Source organism: Hemitrygon akajei, chromosome 21, assembly GCF_048418815.1.
Source record: "Hemitrygon akajei chromosome 21, sHemAka1.3, whole genome shotgun sequence".
In the NCBI taxonomy this organism is placed as follows: domain Eukaryota; kingdom Metazoa; phylum Chordata; class Chondrichthyes; order Myliobatiformes; family Dasyatidae; genus Hemitrygon; species Hemitrygon akajei.
In genome coordinates this window covers 44,136,086-44,153,172 of record NC_133144.1, presented here as the reverse complement: position 1 = coordinate 44,153,172, position 17,087 = coordinate 44,136,086, and the positions used below count along the sequence as shown (strand labels likewise).

Genomic DNA, 17,087 nt, shown 5'->3' with positions numbered 1-17,087 from the left:
TTTCACTTTTATCCCTATTTATTTTGTAACCTGATATTTTCCCATATTCTTCTAATCTAGAGGATAATTTACGCAATGAGTTCAATGGGTTTGTTAAATAAAGCAGAACATCATCAGCAAATAAGTTAATCTTGTATTCTTCCTGGTTAACACTTTCTGATAAGATTGAGGCATGCAAGGCTTCTTGCCCCCATTCTAACAACTTTCTCCAGGAGCACCATCAAGAATGTTGTGTCTGGCTGCACCATTGTATGGTATGGAAGCTGCAAGACTCTACAGAGGATAGATAGATAGATAGATAGATACTTTATTCATCCCCATGGGGAAATTCAACTTTTTTCCAATGTCCCATACACTTGTTGTAGCAAAACTAATTACATACAATACTTAACTCAGTAAAAAAAATATGATATGCATCTAAATCACCATCTCAAAAAGCATTAATAATAGCTTTAAAAAGTTCTTAAGTCCTGGCGGTAGAATTGTAAAGCCTAATGGCATTGGGGAGTATTGACCTCTTCATCCTGTCTGAGGAGCATTGCATAGATAGTAACCTGTCGTTGAAACTGCTTCTCTGTCTCTGGATGGTGCTATGTAGAGGATGTTCAGAGTTATCCATAATTGACCGTAGCCTACTCAGCGCCCTTCGCTCAGCTACCGATGTTAAACTCTCCAGTACTTTGCCCACGACAGAGCCCGCCTTCCTTACCAGCTTATTAAGACGTGAGGCGTCCCTCTTCTTAATGCTTCCTCCCCAACACGCCACCACAAAGAAGAGGGCGCTCTCCACAACTGACCTATAGAACATCTTCAGCATCTCACTACAGACATTGAATGACGCCAACCTTCTTAGGAAGTACATTCGACTCTGTGCCTTCCTGCACAAGGTATCTGTGTTGGCAGTCCAGTCTAGCTTCTCGTCTAACTGTACTCCCAGATACTTGTAGGTCTTAACCTGCTCCACACATTCTCCATTAATGATCACTGGCTCCATATGAGGCCTAGATCTCCTAAAGTCCACCACCATCTCCTTGGTCTTGGTGATATTGAGGATAGTAAACACTACAGAGGGATCACTGGAGTTTCCCTCCCCCGTATTTGTGACATTTACCACGAGCGTTGTAGATAAAAGGCCAGAAGCATTGTTTAGGATCCGTGCCGCCCATCCAACAATTTCTTTGACCTACTACTGTCAGGAAGGAGGTACAAGAGCATTAGGACCTGGACTGCCAGACAGGGTAACAGCTTCTTTCCTCAGGCTGTGAGACTAATGAATACACTGCCATTACCGAAGTCTTGTCACTGGGACAGCGAGCTGTTTACTAATTACTGCGCTGTTTTACTTGTACTGCATGTATGTTGAATTATGTTTTATTCACTTATTTATGGTAATATTTTGTTGTATATGCTGTGTGTGATTTATGTTTTGTGGGTACACTTTGGTCCAGAGATTTGTTGATTCATTTGATTGTATGTACAAACAGTCAGGCAACAATAAACTTGAACTAGAATTACATGACTGGAAGAGAACCATTTCAAAGAAATCTAAAAATCTGATCCTAGGATGATGCTGTTGACTCAAAACATGAATATTTCTTTCTTAAAATAAGATTCTAAAACTTTTACTATAATTTATTTTTATACATTGTTTTGGAAAGGGGTGGTTGCTATTTTGAGTGAAATGTGTATCTGCTGAACCTGCTACTCTGTCAATGAAATACAACTAATCTGCTGGAATAGGGGAAAAGGAATTGAAAATATTTCAGGTTGTATCCCTGCATCAGATCCCCAAATTCCTTTCCTCCAAAAGATCCTGCTCAACCTGCTGAGTTCTTCCAGCAGATTCCAGAACCTGCAGTTTCTTGTGCCTCCATAGTAAAATACAAACCACTGGAGTGGATAGAATGAAGTGTTTGCAAGTTTACTGACATGACATGCAAGTTTATTTATGAATAGCCAGATGCGTAAATTCAGACAGGTTTTCCAAATTTTCAATCATTTTCCTCACCTTTGTAGGCTAAGACCTTTCCATGGATAAATGATTCTATTGGCACCAATTCACTAGAGACCATATTATTTTTAACTACCAATCAGAACGTTCCTTGTGTAAGTATTTTGTTAAATTTCCATGTCAGTAACCCATAAGATACATGAAGTTAAAGTACAGATCAAATATTATTGACTACCCTAAACATTTATTACTTGCACCAACCCCAGGGCACGGTCTACAGGGCTGTCAAACTCATTTTAGGTCACGGGCCGGATTGAGCAAAATGCAGCTTCATGCGGGCCGGATCAGTCGGACGCGTGCGAACGCAGCTTTCATTGCCTCCGCTTTTTCAGCCTGCTCTCATGTGTCTCAGTCTTTGCTATAACTACAAAGTGTTTCACTTTACAAATTCCGTTTCTTATGAAGAAGACTGCCAAATAAACACTAAAAACCCTGAAAACCTGGTACCTGAATAAACTCAGCATTAGCTATATAATACGCCATAGGCGCTTCGATTACTGGGGCCAGCTTTAATAGTAATTAGATATTATCTCGCGGGCCAAAGATAATTCCACCGTGGGCCGGATTTGGCCCGCGGGCCTTGAGTTTGACATATATGGTCTACGGTGTGTACTTTCTTCAAAATCCACTACATTTCCCCATTCTGGTTGATTGAAAAGCATCTCATAAACCTATGACCTCTTTCACTAAGAAGGATATGGATAGTAGGTGCATGGAAAAGTGGCTCTCCCCTTCCTCCTCCTAGCATGTTTGAATGTTTGACTCCAAATGTCACAAGGTCCTGATTTGTGAACTTATCGATGGTCTCTTGTTGATGCTTATTTTAAATCCTGAAACTCAGTCCCTGACATCTTTGTTATATCTTCAGTAGAAGGGCTTCTTCAGATTAACACAGTGGCTTACTACCACTTGCTTGAGGGTTTTGAATGGAATTGACTTTATTTCTTACATCCTTCACATACATGAAGAGTAAAAATTTTTACGTTATGTCTCTGTCTAAATATACAATGTGCAATCATTGTAATTTATAATAATTAGTAATAAATAGAACAGTCAAGGTAATTTAGAAATACACTCAAATCAATATGCGTCTGGTGGGCTCATGGAAGAAGCTGTCCCAGAGCCTGTTGGTCCTGGCTTTTATGCTGCGGTACAGTTTCCTGGATGGTAGCTGCTGGAATAGATTGTGGTTGGGGTGACTTGGGTCCCCAATGATCCTTCAGGCCCCTTTTTCACACCTGTCTTTGTAAATGTTCTGAATAGCGGGAAGTTCACAACTACAGATGCGCTGGGCTGTCCGCACCACTCTGCAGAATCCTACAATTAAGAGAGTTACAGTTTCCATACCAGACAGTGTTGCAGCCAATCGGGGTGCTCTCATTTGTACCCTGTAGAAAGTTCTTAGGATTTGGGGGACCATACCAAATTTCCTCAACTGTTTGAGGTGAAAGAGGTAGTTTTGTGCCTTTTTCACCACAGAGCTGGTGTGTATAGACCATGTGAAGTCCTCAGTGATGTGGCTGCCAAGGAACTTAAAGCTACTTACCCTTTCAACCCCAGATCCATTGATGTCAATAAGGATTAACCAGTTTCTATTCCTCCTGTAATCCACAGCTGGCTCCTTTTTTTTTGCGCCATTGAGGGAGAGGTTGTTTTCTTGACACCACTGTGTCAGAGAGATGACTTCTTCCCTGTAGGCCACGTTGTTATTGTTTGAGATTAGGCCAATCAATGTAGTGTCATCGGCAAATTTTATTAGCAGATTGGAGCTGTGGGTCCAACACAGTCACGGGTATACAGAGTAAAGGAGGGGGCTTAGTACACAACCCTGAGGGGCTCTTGTGTTGAGAGTCAGAGGAGTGGAGGTGAGGGAGCCCACTCTTATCACCTGCCGGGGATCTGACAAGAAGTCCAGGATTCAACTGCACAAGGCAGGGTCAAGGCCCAGGTCTCTGAGCTTCCTGTCAAGCCTAGATGGAATTATGGTGTTGAATGCCGAACTGTAGTCCAAGAACAGCATTCTCACATAAGTATCCTTCTCCAGATGTGTAAGGAAGGTATGTAGAGCAGTGGCTATTGTGTTGTCAGTCAATTGGTTGTGTCGGTAGGTGAATTGTAGGGGGTTCAATTTGGGTGGTAGCATGCTGCAGATGTAGTCCTTGACCAGCCTCTCAAAGCATGCTTATTATTGAGGTCAGTGTGACAGGATGCCAGTTGTTCAGGCATGTTACCTTGCTCTTCTTTGGTACAGAGACAATGGCGGATAATTTGAAGTAGGAGGACACGCTACACTGGGAGAGGGAGAGATTAAAAATGTCTGTAAACACACCTGCCAGTTGTGCTGTGCACATCCTGAGTACTCGCCCTGGGATGCAGTCCGGTCCCGCAGCTTTGTGACTGTCCACCCGTTGGAGACATCTAAGTACCTCAGCCTCAGAGATGACCAGGTTGCAGGTTGTAGTGGTGGCTTTCCTCGGGGGCACAGAGTTAGCGATATCGAACTGAGTGTAAAAGCAATTGAGCTCATCTCAGAGGGAGGCTGCGATGTTGGTGGCACCACTACGTTTGGATTTGAAGTCTACGATGGTATGCAACCCTCGCCACAAGTTACATGTGCTGTTCATTGTGAATCTTGACTCAATCTTGTCCTTGTAGTGTTGTTTCACAGCCTTGATAGCTTTGCGCAGATTGTAGCTGCTTTTCTTGAGCTCCTGCTGATTGCTGGCAGCGTAGGCTCTATGTCACGCAGTAAGTGCTGCTCGCACAGAACTATTGATCCAGTTTTCTGGCTCAGGAAGACCCTGACGGACTTCTGAGGGACAACACTTCTAGATAAAGCACATGACTCCATCTGTGAACTCGGAGACATCCTCATCATGGAAGACATTCCAGTTGGTGTCATTGGAACAGTCCTGTAGGATGGAGGCCAATTGGTCAGACCAACAGTGGATGTTTTAACCATAGCCGCCTCTTGTTTCAGCTTCTGCCTATACGTCGGCAAAAACAGGATCAAAGAGTGATCCGATTTGCCAAAAGCTTGGCGAAGGAGAGCTTTGTAAGCATTGCAGAAGGGAGTGTGGCAGTTGTCAAGTGTCTTATCTCCACGAGTGCTCAGCTGGATGTGCTGACAAAACTTCGGAGAGACTTTGAACAGCGATGCTTGATTAAAGTCTCCAGATGTGCAGTCTCCAGGGTGCTGATGGTCTCCTTCAGTTCCTTGAGTGTCAGTTCAGTATCAGCCTGCGGCGGAATGTACATCACTGTGATGATAACAGTCGTGAACTCCCTTAACAGCCAGGATGGTCTGCACAGCAGCACCAGGTATTCCAGGTCTGGGGAACAAAAGGATTTGAGGGCATGCACATTCTGGGTTTGCACCAAGCATTGTTGACCATGAAGCATACCCCTCCTCCTCCTTTCTTCCCAGAGAGATTTATTGACCTGTCTGCCTGGAACAGGGAGAACCAAAAGGGTTCAGTAGCGTGGTCTGGTATATCATCTGTCAACCATGTCTCCACGAAACACAAAATGTTACATTTCTTTGTCTCCCGTTGACAGAAGATTCTGGCTCTCAGTTTGCACAGCTTGTTTTCAAGGGACTGAACGTTAACCAGGAGTATGCTAGGGAGCAGCAGCTGATTAGCATGCTGTCTCAGTCTCAACAGGATGCTGGGCCTTCTCCCACACCTCCAGCGCATCTTCTGAGGTAGTGGCTGAATAAAAGATGAATCTCCCACAGATTGCACAAGCAGAGATTCCCGGCGTAGGAAAGGCGACACATAGTGAGCAAATGCCATCTTTCCGATGTTCAGAAGGGTCATATCTGATGTAACTATCAGCTACTTAAACAGAAAATGCTAAGAAAATTGTAGAAATTAGTAGTATACTGTAGATTTGGAACAGAGCTCGCAACACGGCCGCCATACGTGGTACCATCTTGAAGATAGAAAATGGGTGATTAAGAATGGGCAATAAATGTTGTGTCATCAGCAATGACTAGATTCTGATAGTTATAACCAATCCCAGCAATTTTGTAGCTGGTTCTTTAAGGCAAAATTACAACAGATCATAAAGCAAATCCTTATCATTGTTTGATCTTGGTGTTAGTTAGTGAAGAGTGATAAAATGATTTTGGAGTTCTTCAATAGCTGTTTTTATTTTATTGCCAAATCATCCAGACATTAGCTATGGAACTTATGTATCATTGAGCCTCTGAAAATAAGTAAAGTGTACATAGTTGATGATATCCTCTATAACTACAGATCAATGCTGTAGCTACCATATCCATACAGTTCCACCTTCACAACACAAGTGCAAGAACAAGGTGAGGTCCATGAGTTTAGTTTTCACAAGAATCTGAATTGAAATAAGAATGCTTCTCAAAGAAAGGACATACAGCAGCCCAGCACATCCGTGTGTTCCGCATCTGCAGATGCAACCAGTCGCGTATTGGGATTGAAAAAACCCGGAAGTTCTCTCTCTTTCTTCTTATTCCCTAAACAATACAGTGTAACAACTACTTACATAGCATTTCCATTGTACAGGTTTCCCCCGCTATCCGAAAGTAGAGCGTTTTTGGAGCGTTCCCAGACCTAAAACAAACACTGATTTTTGCCTTTCGCCACTCTCGCTGCTCGGGGTGTGCACTGCCTCTATAACGGCTAGCTGCAAAACAAACGCTGAACACTATTTTCCCTTTTTGCCACTCTCGCTGCTCGGGGTGTGCACTGCCTCTATAACGGCTAGCTGCAAAACAAACGCTGAACAATATTTTCCCTTTTTGCCACTCTCACTGCTCGGGGGTTTGCGGAAGAGCTACAATGGTTGCGTCTGTACTGAATATGTACAGACTTTTTTTTCTTGTCATTATTCCCTAAACAATACAGTTTTACAACTATTGACATAGTATTTACATTGTATTAGGTATTATAAGTCATCTAGAGATGATTTAAAACATACGGGAGGATGTGCATAGGTTATATGCAAATACTGCGCCATTTTGTATAAGGGACTTGAGCATCCGCGAATTTTGGTATCCGCGGGGGTCCCGGAACCAAATCCCCGTGGATTCAGACTGTACAGTGCCTGTAAAAGGTATTCACTCCTCTTGGAAGTTTTCACATTTTACATTGAATCACAGTAGATTTAATTTGGCTTTTTTGACGTTGATCAACAGAGAAAGACACTTTTGTGTCAAAGTGAAAATAGATCTCTACAAAATGATCTAAATTAATTACAAATATAAAACAGAAAATAACTCATTGCATAAGTATTCACTCCCTTTAATACAGCTATGTGTTACAGCTATATAGGACCCTGGACAGACCCCACTTGGAGTACTGTGCTTAATTCTGGTCACCTCACTACAAGAAGGATGTGGAAACTATAAAAAGGATGCAGAGGAGATTTGCGAGGACATTGCCTGGATTGGGGAGCATGCCCTATGAGAATAGGCTGAGTGAACTTGGCCTTTTCTCCTTGGAGCGATAGAGGATGAGAGGTGACCTGATTGAGTTGTATAAGATGATGAGAGGCATTGATCGTGTGGATAGTCAAAGGTTTTTTCCCAAGGCTAAAATGGCTAATGCAAGAAGGCACAATTTTAAGATGCTTGGAAGGAGGTACAGAGGAGATGTCAGGGTAAGTTTTTTTTATGCAGAGAGTGGTGAGTGTGTGGAATGGGCTGCCAGCAGTGGTGGTACGATAGGGTCTTTTAAGAGAATCCTGGATAGGTACATGGAGCTTAGAAAAATAGAGGGCTATGGGCAACCCAAGTTAATTTCTAAAGTAAGTACATGTTCGGCACAGCATTGTGGGCCGAAGGGCCTGTATTGTGCTGTAGGTTTTCTGTGTTTCTAATATGACACACCAAATCATCACTGGTGCAACCAATTGATTTTAGAAGTCACATAATTATTTAAATGGAGATCTGTTTTTGGAGGCCTGTGTGCAGTCAAGGTGTTTCAATTTATTGTAGTAAAAATATACCTGTATCTGGAAGGTCCAACTGCTGGTGAGTCAGTATCCTGAAGACAAAAGAACACTCTAAGCAACTCTACAAAAAGGTTATTTGAAAGCACAAGTCAGGAGATAGATACAAGAAAATGTCCCTTCGAGTATAGTTAAGTCAATTATCAAGAAATGGAAAGAATATGGCAGAGCTGTAAATCTGCCTAGAACAGGCTGGCCTGAAAAATTGAGTAACCGTACAAGAAGGGAACTAGATGCTTCACTGAGGCTTACGAAGGTTGATGGTAAAATGAGTGCAGCAAAATACAGGGAAATCCTGGAGGAAAACCTGATACAGTCTGCCAGAGAACTGCAACTCGGGAGGAGATTTGCAACTCGGGAGAAGATTTGCTTTCCAGCAAGACTATGACCCGAAGCATAAAGCCACAGCTACACAGGAATGGCTTAAAAACAACTGAGTTAATGTCCTGGAGTGGCCAAATCAGAGTCCAGACCCTAAACCATTTGTGAATTTGTTGGCTGGATTTGAAAAAGACTGTTCATTCATGATCCCCATGCAATCTGACAGAGCTTGAGCAGTTTTATAAAGAAGTATGGGGGAAAAATGCAGTGTTCAAATATGCAAAGCTGATAGGGACCACATAGACTCAAGGCTGAAATTGTTGGCAAAGATACATCTACTAAATACTAACTTGAAGGGGGTGAACACTTATGCTCTCAATTATTTTTTGATTTATATTTATAATTAATTTGGATTACTTTGTAGAGATCTGTTTTCACTTTGACACTAAAGAGCCTTTATCTGTTGATCAGTATCAAAAAAAGCCAAATTCAATCCACTATGATTCAATGCTGTAAAGCAATAAAACATAAAAACATCCAAGGGGGTTGAATCGTTTTTATAGGCACTGTAAGTGAAACAGCACAGTTTTTGTTGAGCCTGAATGAGAACTACCAAAACTGTCTGGAGAGAAGGATAGCTTCCCAGTGTTTATAATCTATTCTGCAGTTTCGCCAAAGGAATCAGACATAGCAGATGATTTTTTTTAAATATACCTTTAATTTTTAACTCAATTCCATGTTATACTCACTGGAGCTTAGATAATTTTCTTCAGTTATCTTAGTGTGGATTAAAGTAGTTGGAAATATGATGATCACTTCTCTAAATGAATTGGAGATAGTAATGTGCATTATTAAGAAAAGGTTTTAGTCATTTGATGGGACATCCAAGATCTAAGTCAAAACAATCCATGGCTGGGAGTGCTTCAGGGAGCTACCTTTTAATCAGGACAGTGATCGAGATTTTAGAGGCACAGAGTTTTGCGGCAATTTACACAGAGTGCTTTCACCAGTGACCAATCGGCATTTGGGATTGAATAACTAGACCAAGTTAAAAGAAGGTTAAAATAAGTACAAAAGTTCAAAGTGTACTGCAAGATGTTGGAGATCTTTTACCAGTCTGTTGTAGCAAGTGCAGTCTTCTTTGCGGCTCTACATTGGGGGAGAAGCATTGGTACTGGTGATGCAAAAACACTCGTCAAAAATGCTTGATCCATCCTTGGCTACAACCCAGACCCTTTTTGAGTCAGTGGTGGAGAGGAGGTCACTAAACAAACCGTTATCCATTATGAACAATCTAGCACATCCTTTCTATGACCTTCTAAATAAACAGCAGAGCACCCTTTCGAACGGACTCATTCTGCTCCACTGTCACAAGGCCCGTTACAGAAAATCTTTCCTACCAAATGCAATAAGCATATACAATAGTTTATCTCTGTGCAACAGGAGAACACACATCATAGTACAATAGACTCTGTTTTATTATTTCATACATTATTATTGCACATTATTACAAAAACTGCTAAATGTGTTTTTAAATGTTGCTGCTGTAACAAAACAATTTCCCACTTGGGATCAATAATGTAGGGATTATTATTATTATTATTTATGAAATCTGGATTTACTGCTCTGGAAAACCATCTGGCAGAATTAAAGATTTACTTATAGGGTATACAAAGTGCAGCTCTGAAGCATATTTGACTGATTCCTAAATACAGGTATGGCTTCAGAGGCTTCAATTGGATATTCTTCCTGCTCGAGTTAAGCCTTATTGAAAACTTCATATAATTCACCAGCTCCACCACTGTGCTACTAATAACGATCCAAAATTGCAGCATTTAAATTTTAGGAGATTCGAATTTTTTTAATTTGCTGAGTAATTAGTGTAGATGTCTTTACAATCATTTTTAAACAACTGCTTGAGTGGTAGGGCAGTGTGAGGTAGATATATGTGACGTATTAGAATTCTTGCTACTATTCTTGATGTTGCATTAAAAAACTTGACATTACTATTTCTAGAAAGTTACACCTTGTTTAACACTGGTATTCAATTATTATCTGAAAAGGATTACCGTGTGCACAACAATATAAGTATAAAAAGATATTTATTATAAGTTGAATTTAAATATTAAATAACAAGCAGTTTTTAATATGCTGGCCAGAGACTGCGAATGATTCAAACATTTTCCAAATTCATTTCTGTGTTAAATCATTATCTACAATTGCTCTTCTGATTGAGCAAGCTGCTTTTTTAAAATCTCTGTTAGAGGTCTGAGCAGTATTACATATCCCATCTCTGGGATTTTAGTTACCACCCACACAGGCTGGGAATAAAGCTGCTCTGCCATTGAAACAGAACTAAATAGTACCACTTCAAGATATTGTTAATTCCACAGGCTTAGACATGAATAAAGCATTGAGTATGAATGACAGTATGTTTTCATTGTTGGGTGCCAAAGGACTTAAATCAAAGGGAAGGGTATCACACATCACTTACTAATGGGATGCACTGAACAAAGTTACTACTACTGGCGCTTGAAGGAAAATCCTAATTGGTTTCAATTGATCATTTTGTTCAGATTTTTATTGATCAGTTTGACATGACACGAATCGCACTGTCAAAAGTGGAACTGTTATTGATTTTTTTTAAAGTGTTTTGACTTTGATCTTTAAAAAGAGAATCATCTCAGCCATTGCACCCAACTATTTGGACTGAGGTATTACTGTAACAAAAGACTATAGTTGTCTCCAAATGTTGGTGAGGTAAATTGAGGGAGGATTGAGAAAATGATTGATTTGTTAAAAAAAATATTTCCAAACAATTATCTTCAATGAGGGCTGTTCTGCAATATTTATAGAAGGTTGGTAATTTTAAATAAAATAATGGTTCATCAATGGTGAATTACTTTCTGCATATCGTTTTTCTAAAGGATTAATGTGATCTTTTACAACACAGCATTTGATGTGAGCAGATATTTGCTGGCTTCCATTCCTCGGCTTCCTTTCACCAAATTGTACTTTTCCCACATACAGATTATAAGTGTGCCAGCAGACAGCTTTTGTATTTCTTCAAGGGAATTCATCCGGGAATGTGCACAAACACTTAAAAATTAATTTGAGGGTAACATGTAATGAGAAATTTTGTAGCCTCCTTTGTTCTGGTGTTTCGTTGCCAGCTCAGATGTAGCTCAGCAGCTCCTGAGAAGTTGGGATCAAGACCAAGTTTCCTCCACCTGCAGGCTTATTAAATGTGATTTGGATAAGTAATACTGGTGTCCTTCCAACAGCAGTACAAAATAATCCAACCAGTACTTATTTACATACTGTGAAATATTTCACTCTCTTCAATTAAAATGTTATATCAGATAAATATGGCCATGAAAAGAGTAGTAATAACAACTCTACCTAGCTGATAATCAACACTGGTATACCTCAGGGATGTGTGCTTAGCCCACTGCTCTATTCTCTCTATACCCATGATTGTGTGACTAGGCATAGCTCAAATGCCATCTATACATTTGTTGATGATACGACCAATGTTGGTAGAATCTCAGATGGTAACGAGAGGGCGTACAGGAGCGAGATATACTAGCTGAAGCAGCTGCTGGGTTGCTTTCTCCCAGCAGTTACCTTAGTGAGACTAGCTTAGAAGTTACTAGAATTGTTATTTTTAGAATATAGATATACAACTAATGTCTGTTGTATATAATCAACATATCCTTTTTGCTAACATTGACACCAGTTCCTTATCAAGTCCTACATTCCTCCTCAGAATACTTCTGATTACCTTGCACATACTTGTGCCATTTCATTCTAACTTCCTTTTCTCCTTATTCCATAGCCTTGTAACCTGCAGTTCTATGTTTTCTAATTTATACAGTTAAATGATTTCCCTCACTAATGAATTGAAGCACCCCTCTCTCTTTCCTCTATTCCTGCACATCTCACCCCACCCCCATCTTTATAATCTCTTACATTTCCATGTTCCAAAATCCATCCAATTACTGAAAGGATCTTCTGAAGCATCATCCAGATGAAGTGAGTAAAATCACTTACAGAATATTAAACTCTTTCAGGTCAATATCATCAAACATATCAATTGAAATGTTTTGAAGCATAAAGATAATTATCATTCATCATGCTGGGATGCTCAAGCATCCACAAATTGCACTGGGTGGAATAGGCAGATAGTCATACTCCATTTCCACTCTTTAAAGAAATGCCAATGCACCTTTTTCAAGTGGATTAGGCAGTGAAATACTTGACATATTACCTGATATGGCAGGAGCACTTAGATTCTGATATCTTGAATGTAAACAAAAGTTAAAAGGCTATCAGAAAAATACATAGAATATTATGGTCGTATATTGACAAATCAGCAAGCACTGTGTGGCAAGAGCAAGAATTAATGTTTTGACTATAAACCATTCAGCTTAGTTCTGGTCCATGCCTTTAACTACTGTTCTCCTTCTGAATATGCTGACTTTTGAGTATTTACCTCATTTTGACTTACTGAGGAGGTTTTCCTTGCTTAGCAACCTGAGACTAGTTTGAACTGCTGCATGGGTTGTATTGCCCGAAGAGCTGAATTGGTAAGTAGATTTTGTTTTAGAATCAACTTTGAGAAAAATATTGTCATAGTAGAATATAATTGTGAGCTACATTATGGCCTTAAATAAATATGACAAAAAATTATGAAAAGATGACCAATTCTAGAAGTATAAAAGAACCATAAATTCTGCAAATCAAGAATAAAAACACATTTGGAAATAGTCAGCAAAAAATCTTTTTTCTTCCACAAAATTGCATTACTGGCCCTCTTCTGAAGCAATAAATTCTAAGCTCAAGTTGAATGAGACAAGAGACAACAAGAATATTTTGCCATAATTTATATATTTTTCATGTATATTTTATTCCATTCATATAAAATAATTTTGGTCAAGCAGCCCAAATCCTGCTTCACTCCAATCAGTTAAGGCAGAAGAGGTTTTCACTGGAGGAGTAATCATCATGGTATACTTGTCATCTTATAGCTTAGGGATTATAATTGGATATGTGTATAATTTTTCATAGCACTTAATGCGTTCGTTAAGACCATAAGAAATAGAAGCAGAATTAGGCCATTCAACCCATTGTGTCTCCTCCACCATTCCATCATGGCTGATTCCGGAACCCACTCAACCCCATACACCTGCATTCTTGCCATATCCTTTGATGACCCGACCGACCAGAAAGCAATCAATTTCTGTCTTAAATATACGCATGGACTTGGCCTCCACTGCAGTCCCTGGCAGAGCATTCCAAAGATTTACTATTTTCTGGCTAAAGAAATTCCTCCTTACCTCCGTTCTAAAGAGTTGCCCCTCAATTTTGAGGCTGTACCCTCTAGTTCTGGATAACCTCACCATAGGAAATATCCTTTCTACATCCACCCTATCTAGTCCTTCAACATTCAGTAAGTTTCAATGATCCCTTCCCCCCCCCCCCCCCACATTCTTCTAATTTCCAGTGAGTACAGGCCCAAAGCTGCCAAATGCTCCCCTTTCATCCCAGAATCTTCCTTGTGACCCTTTTCTGGACTCTCTCCAATGACAACACATTGTTTCTGGGATATGGACCCCAAAATTATTGACAGCGCTCTAATTGCGGCCTGACTGGTATCTTATATAGGCTCAGCATTATCTCCTTGCTTTTACATTCTATTTCCCTGAAATAAATGACAACATTGCATTTGCCTTCTTTACCACAAACTCAACCTGTAAATTAACTTTCTGGGAGTCTTGCATCTCTGATGTTTGAACCTTCTCCCCATTTAGATAATAATAGTCTGCATTATTGTTCCTTGTACCAAAATGTATTATCATATATTTCTCAACACTATATTCCATCTGCCACTTTTTGCCCATTTGTCCTGCTGCAATCACATTGTTTCCTCAGCACTACCTACCCCTCCACGTATCTTCGTATCATCTGCAAACTTTGCCGCAAAGCCATCAATTCCACTATCTAAATCATTGACAAACTATGAGAAAAGCAGTGGTTCCAATACTGACCCCTGAGGAACACCCCTAGTCACTGGCAACCAATCAGAAAAGGCCCCTTTTATTCCCATTTGCTGCCTTCTGCCTGTCAGCCATTCTGCTATCTATGCTAGTATCTTTACTGTAATACTATAAGATTTTATCCTGTTAAGCAGCCTCATGTGTGGCACTTTATCAAACGCTTTCTGAAAATCTAATAAATTTTATCCACTGCCTCTCCTTTGTCCACCCTGCTTTTTACTTCCTCAAAGAACTCTAACAGATTTGCCAGGCAAGATTTCCCTTCACAGAAACCATGCTGACTTTGACTTCTTTGATCATTAGTCTCCAAGTACCTCAAAACCTCATCCTTAATAGACTGAAACACTTCCACAACCACTGCAGTTAGGCTAACTGGCCTATAATCTCCTTTCATTTGCCTTCCTCCCTTCTTAAAGCGTGGAGTGACATTTGCAATCTCCAGTCCTTCTGTACCGTACCAGAATTAAGTGATTCCTGAAAGATCATGATCAATGCATACATTTTCTCTGGGCTCTGATTTGTAGTACATCTGATCCAGTTGACATATCCACCTTAAGACCTTTGAGTTTGCCTAGCACCTTTTCCTTTCTAATAGCAATGGCATTCACTCCTGCTTCCTGATACTCACAGACCTCTGGCACTAATTAGTCCCCCATTACTACCTCACCAGCATCATTTTTCCAGTGGTCCAATATCAACTCTCTTTATATATCTGAAAAAAAACTTTTCATATCCTGGTTTATATTGGCTAGTCTGCCCTCATATTTCATCTTTTCCCTCTCTATAGCTCTTTAGTTGCCCTTTGTTGGATTTTAAAAGCTTCCCAATCATCCAACTTTCCACTCACTTTTGCTACCTGATATGCCCTTTCCTTGGTTTTTATGCAGTCCTTAACTTCCTTAGTCAGCCACAGTTGCCTTCCCCTGCTATTTGACAACTTCTTTCTCTATGGGACCTATCTATCCTGCGCCTTATGAACTATTCCCAGAAACTTCAGCCATCTCTGCTCTGGCGTCATGTCCAACAGTGTCCTCCTCCAATCCACCTGGGCAAGGTCCTCTCTCATGCCTCTGTAATTCCCTTTATTCCATTGCGATACTGAAAGACGTACTTATGCTTCACCCTCTCAAATTGCAGTATGAATTCAATCATATTATGATCAGTGCCTTATAAGGGTTCCTTTACATTAAGCTCCCTAATAAGATCTGGGTTATTACACAACACCCAATCTAAGCTAGCCTTTCCCCAAATAGGCTCAAGCATAAGCTGCTCTAAAAAGCCATCTCATAGGCAGTCAACATATTCCCTCTCTTGCAACTGACACCAACCTGATTTCCCCAATCACCTTGCATTTTGAAGTTCCCCATTACAATTGTGTTATTTCCCTTATTACATGCTTTTTCCAGCTCCTTTTGCAATCTTAACCCCACATCTTGGCAACTATTTGGAGGCTTATATATAATTCCCAAAATGGTTTCTTCCCCTTGCACTTTCTTAACTCCACTCACAAAGATTCAAAATCCTTTGTCCCTATGTCACCTCTTTCTAAAGAAGTAATTCCATCTCTTACCAACAGACCCACTCCACTGCCTGTGCTTCCTGCCTGTCCTTTCAATAGAAGGTATATCCTTTGATGTTAAGCTCCCAACGTTGACTTTCTACCAGTCACAACTCAGTGAAGCCCACAATGTCAATCCAACCAATCTCTGTGCCTCGAGTTCATCCACCTTATTCCAAAAGCTACATGCATGTAAATACAGCACCTTCAATCCTGTGTTCTTCACTTTTTTGAATTTTGCCTCTGTGGTACAATACAACTCTTTGCTCTGTCTGCATTTGTACCCAATCATTGGCTTGTCCATCCTTATCATCTACTTGTAAATCCACTGGCTTATCCTCGGCTCTATCAAACTGGTTCCCATACCCCTGCCATATTAGTTTACTCCCAACAGCTCTAGTAAATCTACCTGCAAAAATATTGGTCCCCCACAGATTCACATGCAATCTGTCCCTTTTGTACAGTCCCACCTGCCCCAAAAGAGGTCTCAATTATCCAGAAATCTGAATCTCTGCCCCCTGCTCCAATTCTTCAGCCACGCATTTATCTGCCACTTTATTCTATACTTATCCTTTCTGTTGTGTGGCACAGGCAGCATTCCTGAGATTACTACCTTTGAGATCTTGCTTCTCGGCTTTCTTTCTAACTCTCTGTATTTTTTTTTCATGACCTCTTCCCTTTTTCTTACTATGTTGTTGGTACCAATATGTACCACAACTTCTGGCTGCTCACCCTCCCTTTTCAGGATATTGTAGATGCATCCAGAAACATCTCAGAGCCTTGGCACCTGGGAGGCAAACTACCATCCGTGTTACCTTTTTGCATCCACAGAGTCGCCTGTCTGTTCCCTTGACTACTGCTGCCGTCTTCTTCAGTTACCTACCCTTCTGAGTCACTGGCCAAACTTGGTGCCAGAGGCATGGCTGCTGTTGTTTCTCCCAGATAGTTTGCCTCCTCCCCCTCCCCCACAACAGCACTCAAAATGGAATACTTATTGTTAATGTGGACGGCCTAGGGGTGCTCTCTACTATCTAAAGTTCTCCCTTCCCTCTCCTGATAGTCACCCATTTATTTGTCTCCTGTAGCCTTGGGTGACTACCTCACTGTAGCTCCTGTTTATCGCTGCTTCACTTTCCGTAACAAGTCA

The 17,087-nt window shown here is 40.6% G+C and overlaps 1 protein-coding gene across 4 annotated transcripts in view; it reads left to right on the top strand.

The window, feature by feature from the left end:
- The window catches only part of ccser2a (coiled-coil serine-rich protein 2a), a 636,731-nt gene that overhangs the window by 490,149 nt on the left and 129,495 nt on the right, over positions 1-17,087 (top strand). The gene's annotated exons all lie outside the window — the stretch shown is intronic.